Here is a 7,500-nt window from a genome sequence, read left to right as displayed (position 1 = left end):
TGGTAAACTCCATCTAAAACTAAATATAACCATGAGACCGATAGTAAACAAGTACCGTGAGGGAAAGTTGAAAAGAACTCTGAATAGAGAGTTAAATAGTACGTGAAACTGCTTAGAGGTTAAGCCCGATGAACCTGAATATCCATTATGGGAAATTCATCATTATAATTATAATATTTAATAAATATTATTAATAATAGTGTGCATTTTTCCCATATAAGGACATTGTAATCTATTAGCATATACAAAAATTTATCATAAAATATGGCTTATAGTTTATTCAAATTATTATGGCTTGCCCATTGATAACATAGAATAAATGTCATTAAATTTGATAAAGTGCTGATAGATTGATATGAAATACAGTGTGTTAATTTTTCGAAATTATATAATGATATTTATATCTATGATATTTATATTTATTATAGGCACTTGTATGATTAACAATGCGAAAGATTCAGGATACCTTCGGGACCCGTCTTGAAACACGGACCAAGGAGTCTAACATATATGCAAGTCATTGGGATTTATTTTATAAACCTAATGGCGTAATTAACTTGACTACCAATACAAATGGGATTAGTTTTTAAATTATTTTATATAGTTTATTAATTCAATCCCGGGGCGCTCTATATAGTTATGTATAATAATATTTATATTATTTATACCTCTAACTGGAACGTACCTTGAGCATATATGCTGTGACCCGAAAGATGGTGAACTATACTTGATCAGGTTGAAGTCAGGGGAAACCCTGATGGAAGACCGAAACAGTTCTGACGTGCAAATCGATTGTCAGAATTGAGTATAGGGGCGAAAGACCAATCGAACCATCTAGTAGCTGGTTCCTTCCGAAGTTTCCCTCAGGATAGCTGGTGCATTTATATATTGCATAAAATAATCTTATCTGGTAAAGCGAATGATTAGAGGCCTTAGGGTCGAAACGATCTTAACCTATTCTCAAACTTTAAATGGGTAAGAACCTTAACTTTCTTGAAATGAAGTTTAAGGTTATGATATAATGTGCCCAGTGGGCCACTTTTGGTAAGCAGAACTGGCGCTGTGGGATGAACCAAACGTAATGTTACGGTGCCCAAATTAACAACTCATGCAGATACCATGAAAGGCGTTGGTTGCTTAAAACAGCAGGACGGTGGACATGGAAGTCGTAATCCGCTAAGGAGTGTGTAACAACTCACCTGCCGAAGCAACTAGCCCTTAAAATGGATGGCGCTTAAGTTGTATACCTATACATTACCGCTAAAGTAAATGATTCATATTTATATAAAAATATAAATTTTGAAACTTTAGTGAGTAGGAAGGTACAATGGTGTGCGTAGAAGTGTTTGGCGTAAGCCTGCATGGAGCCGCCATTGGTACAGATCTTGGTGGTAGTAGCAAATAATCGAATGAGACCTTGGAGGACTGAAGTGGAGAAGGGTTTCGTGTGAACAGTGGTTGATCACGAGTTAGTCGGTCCTAAGTTCAAGGCGAAAGCCGAAAATTTTCAAGTAAAAATATATATATATATACACAACATACATATTATTATTGATACACTTGAATAATTTTGAACGAAAGGGAATACGGTTCCAATTCCGTAACCTGTTGAGTATCCGTTTGTTATTAAATATGGGCCTTGTGCTCATCCTGGCAACAGGAACGACCATAAAGAAGCCGTCGAGAGATATCGGAAGAGTTTTCTTTTCTGTTTTATAGCCGTACTACCATGGAAGTCTTTCGCAGAGAGATATGGTAGATGGGCTAGAAGAGCATGACATATACTGTTGTGTCGATATTTTCTCCTCGGACCTTGAAAATTTATGGTGGGGACACGCAAACTTCTCAACAGGCCGTACCAATATCCGCAGCTGGTCTCCAAGGTGAAGAGTCTCTAGTCGATGGAATAATGTAGGTAAGGGAAGTCGGCAAATTAGATCCGTAACTTCGGGATAAGGATTGGCTCTGAAGATTGAGATAATCGGGCTTGATTGGGAAACAATAACATGGTTTATGTTCTCGTTCTGGGTAAATAGAATTTCGATTATTTTTAATGATCGTCATTTGTTCCCCGGATTGTTAGTTACGTAGCCAATTGTGGAACTTTCTTGCTAAAATTTTTAAGAATACTAATCTGGAGGGGTTAAACCTTTCAGTTTTAGCTCTTTTAAATTATAACGATTATCAATTAACAATCAATTCAGAACTGGCACGGACTTGGGGAATCCGACTGTCTAATTAAAACAAAGCATTGTGATGGCCCTAGCGGGTGTTGACACAATGTGATTTCTGCCCAGTGCTCTGAATGTCAACGTGAAGAAATTCAAGTAAGCGCGGGTCAACGGCGGGAGTAACTATGACTCTCTTAAGGTAGCCAAATGCCTCGTCATCTAATTAGTGACGCGCATGAATGGATTAACGAGATTCCTACTGTCCCTATCTACTATCTAGCGAAACCACAGCCAAGGGAACGGGCTTGGAATAATTAGCGGGGAAAGAAGACCCTTTTGAGCTTGACTCTAATCTGGCAGTGTAAGGAGACATAAGAGGTGTAGAATAAGTGGGAGATATTAGATTTCGGTTTAGTATCGCCAATGAAATACCACTACTCTTATTGTTTCCTTACTTACTTGATTAAATGGAACGTGTATCATTTCCTAGCCATTATACGGATATATTTTTATATATCTTATGGTATTGGGTTTTGATGCAAGCTTCTTGATCAAAGTATCATGAGTTTGTTATATAATTGCAAACAAATTCTAATAATGAGAGGATGCGCATTTATGTGTATTTTCAATTTATGAATTTGGTATAACTCCAATTACTCCGGTATGATCCAATTCAAGGACATTGCCAGGTAGGGAGTTTGACTGGGGCGGTACATCTCTCAAATAATAACGGAGGTGTCCCAAGGCCAGCTCAGTGCGGACAGAAACCACACATAGAGCAAAAGGGCAAAAGCTGACTTGATCTCGGTGTCCAGTACACACAGGGACAGCAAAAGCTCGGCCTATCGATCCTTTTGGTTTAAAGAGTTTTTAACAAGAGGTGTCAGAAAAGTTACCATAGGGATAACTGGCTTGTGGCGGCCAAGCGTTCATAGCGACGTCGCTTTTTGATCCTTCGATGTCGGCTCTTCCTATCATTGTGAAGCAAAATTCACCAAGCGTTGGATTGTTCACCCATGCAAGGGAACGTGAGCTGGGTTTAGACCGTCGTGAGACAGGTTAGTTTTACCCTACTAATGACAAAAACGTTGTTGCGACAGCATTCCTGCGTAGTACGAGAGGAACCGCAGGTACGGACCTATGGCACAATACTTGTTCGAGCGAACAGTGGTATGACGCTACGTCCGTTGGATTATGCCTGAACGCCTCTAAGGTCGTATCCGTGCTGGACTGCAATGATAAAAATGGGGCAATTTGCATTGTATGGCTTCTAAATCATTAAAAGTTTATATGCATTTATAAACGACAATGAATATGTGATGCCAATGTTATGAGTAACATAGTTAACTTTGGAGGATCTTCGATCACCTGGTGCCAATGCTAGTTACTTATTAAAACATTATTTAATACAATGACAAAGCCTAGAATCAATTGTAAACGACTTTTGTAACGGGCAAGGTGTTGTAAGTGGTTGAGCAGCTGCCATACTGCGATCCACTGAAGCTTATCCTTTGCTTGATGATTCGACGATATATATAATATGTTTATATATAAAAATATACGACTTCGCAATGGTTTTGTACATTGTGCATGTAGTATATATAATAATATATAATATATATATATAGAGTCAATCGAGAATCATCAATAATGGTAGCCGGTGTTTCACTCACTGTTGGTGGTGGTGTGTGTATTCATTAAGGCCTGCCATTATTATTAATTATTATTATTTTTTTTTATATATATTTAACCTATATATATTATAACCACCCACCTATATACTACAAAATATTATACATAATGGTGTCCCTATGTATAAAATTAATATATACTTGTCTCTTTGAGCATGCGAAAAGTCTTAAGTATATAATAACTCTATGTATATCACTTTGGAATGTGTACATAGAGTATCAGAAATGTTATAAACAAGAACGCGCATGCCAATTACTATATTCTAGTATAGTATTGGCTCGTGTAAATATATAATATATACAAGTCAATATATACTTGCCCCTTGGAGCATATGCGAAAAGTCTTAAGTATATATGTATCACTATGAAATGTGTACATAAGTATATCAGAAATGTTACAAACAAGCACACCCGCACGCCAATTTTACTATATTATAGTATTGGCATGTGTAAATATATACTTGCCCTTGACTTGAGCATATGCGAAAAGTCTTAAGTATATAATAACTCTATGTATCACTATGGAATGTGTACATAGTATATCAGAAATGTTACAAACAAGCACACCCCGCACGCCAATTTTACTATATTATAGTATTGGCATGTGTAAATATATACTTGCCCTTGACTTGAGCTTATGCGAAAACGTTCTTAAATATATAATAACTCTAGTATCATATGGATGTGTACATAGTATATCGAATGTTACAAACAAGCACACCCGCCGCAACTTTTATATATTATAGTATTGCATCATAAGAATACTCTGCCCTGACTTGAGGCATATGCGAAAAGTCTTAAGTACTGTAATAACTCTATGTATCCATATGAACTGTGTACATAGTAGGATATCAGACAAGTTACAAACAAGCACACCCGCACCCAATTTTACATATTATAGTATGGCATGTGTAAAAATACTTCCTTGACTGAGCATATGCGAAAAGTCTTAAGTATATAATAACTCGATGTATCACTTGGAATGTGTACCATCGTATATCAGAAATGTTACAAAACAAGCACACCAGAACGCCATTTTACATATTATCGTATTGGTATGCGTAAAGATATTTAACTTGCCTCTTGCTGAGCCTATGCGAAAAGTCTTAAGTATATAATAACTCTCTGTATTCACTTTGGACTGTGTACCATAGTATTATCAGATAATGTTACAACAAGCACACCCGCCACGCCAATTTTTACTATATTATAGTAATTGGGCATGTGTAAATATTATAAATGTACATACAAAGTATTGCATTTATTAAGGCATACCAATGTTTCCTTAAATGTTAATCACATGGTATTATAATAAGATAGTGTGTTATCATTTTATAAACACCACTATATATGAAGTAACCCATGTGTTAAATAAATCTAAGTGTGTTTATTTAATAATAACACACTCTATATATGAAGTCACCCCATGCATTACACAATACTAGTGTGTTTATTCCAATAAACACACTATAAACTTATTTAACCTATAGAGGGTAAATGTCATTTTAGTCATTAATTTATATACAAATGCTACCGCATCATAAAGAAAATTAGTGGCACAAAACCACCTCTAGAGTCAGTGGGTTCTCTCGCACCCATGAAGAAAAATTTTCCTTCATTAATATATACAAGTGTTTGTTCAAGCAACAGACACCATGTATATATAGGTGTTTTGTGCCACTACTTCTTTATGCTGTAGCATTTTATATGAAATGTATTACTAAAATAACATGCATTTGTATAGTTAAAATAAATATAGTGTGTTTATTTCAAAATAAACACACTACATATGAAGTAGCTCATGCATTAAAATAAATATAGTGTGTTTATTCATAATAAACACACTATATATGAAATAACCTATGCATTAAAATATAGTGTGTTTATTCATTATAAACACACTATATATGAAGATACCCATGTGTTAAAATAAATATAGTGTGTTTATTCCAAATAAACACACTATAAATGTATTTATGTTTGGTTTGGAGGTGCATAAATACATGTTGAATTTAGTGGTACATTTTGAAAAATGCTACCGCAGATAGAAGTAGTGGCACAAAACATACTTGTGGAGTGTGCTTCTGCACGAAGAAGTAAATTACTTTTTCATATAAATTAATGTAGTGGCGGCATTAATAGTGCAGATGCATTTAGTATAGAATATATATGGGGTTTACTATAGTCCTGTTGAATTTAAAGTAAGCTATATATACAAATGGTGTCCCAAGGTATTAAAATAAATATATTGTGTTTATTCATAATAAACACACTATAAATGTATTTATGTTTGGAGGTGCACTAAAAATACATATAATATATATGGGTTTTACTAAAGTCTGGTGGAATTTAAAGTAAGCCCATATATACAAATGGTGTCCCAAGGTATTAAAATAAATATAGTGTGTTTTTTCGTAATAAACACACTATAATGTATTTATGTTTGGGTATGGAGGTGCATAAATCATGTTGAATTTAGTGGTACATTTTGAAAAATGCTACTGCAGATAGAAGTAGTGGCACAAACATACTTGTGGAGTGTGCTTCTGCACGAAGAAGTAAAATTACTTTTTCATATAATTAATGTAGTGGCGGCATTAATAGTGCAGATGCATTTAGTATAGAATATATATGGGTTTTACTATAGTCTGGTTGAATTTAAAGTAAGCCCATATATAAAAATGGTGTCCCAAGGTATTAAAATAAATATAGTGTGTTTATTCATAATAAACACACTATACAATGTATTTATGTTTGGAGGTGCTACAATACATATAATATATATGGGTTTTACTAAAGTCTGGTGGAATTAAAGTAAGCCATATATACAAATGGTGTCCCCAAGGTATTAAATAAATATAGTGTGTTTATCGTAATAAACACACTTAAATGTATTTATGTTTGGTTATGGAGGTGCATAATACATGTTGAATTTAGTGGTACATTTTTGAAAAAATGCTACTGCAGATAGAAGTAGTGGCACAAAACATACTTGTGGAGTGTGCTTCTGCACGAAGAGTAAAATTACTTTTCATATAAATTAATGTAGTGGCGGCATTAATAGTGCAGATGCATTTAGTATAGAATATATTGGGTTTTACTATAGTCTGGTTGAATTTAAAGTAAGCCATATATAAAAATGGTGTCCCAAGGTATTAAAATAAATTAGTGGTGTTTATTCATAATAAACACACTATAATGATTTATATGTTTGGGAGGTGCATAAAATACATATAATATATATGGGTTTTACTAAAGTCTGGTGGAATTTAAGTAAGCCCATATACAAATGGTGTCCCAGGTATTAAAATAAATATAGTGTGTTTATTCGTAATAAACACACATAAATGTATTTATGTTTGGTATGAGGTGCAAAATACATGTTGAATTTAGTGGTACTTTTGAAAAATTCTACTTGCAGATAGAAGTAGTGGCACAAACACTTCATGGAGGTGCATCAGCACGAAGTAAAATTACTTCATATAATAATTTATGAAACGGGGCATCATTAAATATATAGTGCTTATGAGATGCGGTTGACGAATTATAATATGGCAGCAACATATAAATAATAGACACATCAGTATAATAATATATAGTGGAGAAGCTTGATTCTATTATAGTAATATTTTTTTTAT

The 7,500-nt window shown here is 34.2% G+C and overlaps 1 non-coding gene across 1 annotated transcript in view; it reads left to right on the top strand.

Moving 5' to 3' along the window:
• LOC115630100 overlaps nucleotides 1-3,698 on the top strand; it is a 4,011-nt gene extending 313 nt beyond the window's left edge. The window contains exon 1 of the ribosomal RNA XR_003996004.1: nucleotides 1-3,698. This exon is cut by the window's left edge and continues 313 nt beyond it. This is a non-coding gene — a ribosomal RNA (large subunit ribosomal RNA).
• The last annotated feature ends 3,802 nt before the right edge of the window (nucleotides 3,699-7,500 follow it).

This window comes from Scaptodrosophila lebanonensis, unplaced genomic scaffold (genome assembly GCF_003285725.1).
Source record: "Scaptodrosophila lebanonensis strain 11010-0011.00,11010-0021.00 unplaced genomic scaffold, SlebRS2 tig00000320-arrow-arrow-pilon, whole genome shotgun sequence".
Lineage (NCBI taxonomy): Eukaryota > Metazoa > Arthropoda > Insecta > Diptera > Drosophilidae > Scaptodrosophila > Scaptodrosophila lebanonensis.
The sequence above is the reverse complement of the archived record's forward strand: the minus strand, read 5'-3'. Positions and strand labels throughout refer to the sequence as shown.